General features: G+C 43.0%; 1 protein-coding gene across 1 annotated transcript in view; it reads right to left on the reverse strand.

The window, feature by feature from the left end:
• Positions 1-2,859, reverse strand: part of MALRD1 (MAM and LDL receptor class A domain containing 1) — a 455,974-nt gene that overhangs the window by 357 nt on the left and 452,758 nt on the right. The window lies entirely within an intron of this gene.

Here is a 2,859-nt window from a genome sequence, read left to right on the forward strand (position 1 = left end):
TTTTCTCAAATCAAGCTTAAATGATTCCAATAATGGAATTATTCACTAGAACCTTCAGTAAACAATATGAATATCCTAATGCTATATAACAGTTAAAAGAATCAGCTAAGAGTATTGAACTTGAGTTCATATAGTGCCTAACTCTGATATTCTTATTAGTAGTTTAAAAGGGGTGGGGGTGGAGAAAAACAGATGCTTACCATCTGCTGTGTGATCAGCCTTCTCACTAATGATTTCTCAGAGGTATGGACATAGAAAACTCAAGAGAAATTAATTTTAAAAGAGTAAGAAGTTTAAGAAGAAAGCTACAGCCCACCATGTGGTTTTATGAACTCGTGACACATGGGTATCTCATGCGCATGAGGTCATCCAAAGTTCACAAACATTTTGTCATTAAAAGTTTTGACTTTAATAAAGTATCTGTCTACCAAGGAAATCTCAAAAACTAAAAAGACAACCCTAAACTTTTTTAAAGAAAGAAAAGAATTCCTGTAAGTGTTTGTTACTAGATTTCCAATTAGGATTAATAATGGTTGAGTTTTCTTCAGGATTTTATTACCACTAAATAGTCTCCTACATTACAGCAAGGCATTACATTAGGGGTTCCCACACTGTGATATGTGTACATCTCGGGGTATGCAAGCCATCTCTAGGGGGTACGCAGGATAAATTCTGTAATGGTGGAATTAATTTTCATTATAAAAATAACTGGCATTTAAGGGGTTAAAATATGCTACTAGGGGTACTGGGGCAGCTGGTAAATCTGGAAAGGGATACACAATAAGAAGAAGTTTGAGAACCTCTGCACTACATGCCTTTAAACTGTTCAGAAAGTTGACTGTGATTTACAGCCATGACCTAATCTATCACAATCAAACAATTTATATCCTGATCTTGTGACACGTTGGTGCATGAGTGCATTATACAAGGGAGAAATCTCATTAACTGTAATGGGACTACTTACAGGAGTAAAATTAGGCAACTAAGGCAGTTGTTCTCAACTTTTTTCAGACTCAGGGCACCCCTTGGAATATGCCAGCTCTTAGTTTTCAATTTTTTTGAACAAAGAGAAATAATAGAGCAATTCTGCTGCAAAGAACTCAGAAAGATCTCAACAGGTCAGAACCTTTTTAACAATATGGATTCCTATTTGAAATCTCTTGGTTTATCTTGTGAATCATGTTGCAAATCTAACAGTGTGCTAAGCACTCTGCGGCACCCTTGAAAGGCTCGTAAGGCACTCTGGGGTGCTACAGCAACCTGCTTGAGAATCACTAGATCAAGATCAAAGGGTGCAGACAGAAGTGCAGGTCCCAGCTGTAAGTCAAAATGATTTTTGCAAAGCGTGCTGAGTTATGTTACCCCAGACCAAACAGAAGTTCACTGTTGATTCAAGGTGGGAGGGAAATCTAGCTCTGGTTGGGATCCTGCAGCCAGGTTCCCATAGCAAGGGCCAGGGCTTTCTGCCAGTCCTCCCTGTTTTCAGAATGGAAAGGGGGAAAGGCAGCAAAGGAAACTCATTATTGGGGCTCACCAGCTGGTGTTGAAGGGTGGAATGGGTGAATTGGAGCCCCCACATTGTAGGGGGCTGCAAAACACCCACCCAACCCTCAGGGGTCGGGAGCGCTGCAAACCCCTCAGACTGAACTCCCTCTGCTTCCTTTCCCCCCTCCTATTCTGAAAACAGACAGACTGGGAGCTCTACAGACACAAGTTATGACATCTTCATCTGATATCTTATGCAATGGTCAGATGGGCGGTCAGATTTTCACCCAGTTGACCATTTTTGAAGCTGTTTGCAGCTATACACTTGTGTTTGGTCACAGCTATAAACTGCTTTCTGTGGCCAGATCAGGTAAAAATTGTCACTTTAATCTGCACCCTAAATTATTTACTGCATATCTAGTGAATCTAGTAGGATTGTTTACCCAAATAACTTTAAATGCATGTATAAGAAGCTGTGCTTGCTTAAATTTATACACTGCAAAGATTGGACCCTTAATCACATATTCCTATTAACATCAGTGGCTCATCACTTAAAAAATATATTTCAAAATAACCATAGAAGCCATATGGTACTATCTGAACAGCCAGAATATCATTCTTATGATAATAAATTTACAGTTTTATGAGGGTGAGCAAGTAATTAAAGGAAACATATAACCTTGATCCTGAAATTGACTGGGCATCACCACGTTCTAGAGTCCATGTACAACCTCAAAGACTTTAATGGGGCTTTGCATAGCATAGGGTTACCATTTTCCAGTCCAAAAAAGGAGGACACCTGTCACGTGCCCTGCCCTTGCCAATTCTGTTGCCCCTCACTGGCAAGCCATCCCCCCACCCCAGCCCTGCTGCTGCCCCTCACTCCGAAGCCATTGACCCCAGCCCTGCCAGTGCCCCTCACTCCCAAACAGCAGTCTCCTGCCCCCCACTCCCTGCTGGTGCCCCTTCACTTCTGACCCACAGCACGCAGGCTCTGTTCCTCACTTGGGAGCTTGCTGGAGCCTGCATGGGGAGCACGTGACCCCCAACAACCAATCACACTGCCCATTGCTGCCATCTGCAGGCAGGCAGCCCGGGAGAGCAGAAAATCCGGACATATGTTCTTATTTTAAAAACCCTCCCAGACGCAGCACAGGGGGTCAAAAAAGAGGACGTGTCTGGGAAAACCTGGACTGCCCATTGCTGCCATCTGCAGGCAGGCAGCCCGGGAGAGCAGAAAATCCGGACATATGTTCTTATTTTAAAAACCCTCCCAGACGCAGCACAGGGGGTCAAAAAAGAGGACGTGTCTGGGAAAACCTGGATTTATGTTAACCCTACATAGCCAGAGCTCCACCAGTGTGAAAGGCAGCA

The sequence above is a fragment of the Alligator sinensis genome, unplaced genomic scaffold (assembly GCF_000455745.1).
Source record: "Alligator sinensis unplaced genomic scaffold, ASM45574v1 scaffold234_1, whole genome shotgun sequence".
In the NCBI taxonomy this organism is placed as follows: domain Eukaryota; kingdom Metazoa; phylum Chordata; order Crocodylia; family Alligatoridae; genus Alligator; species Alligator sinensis.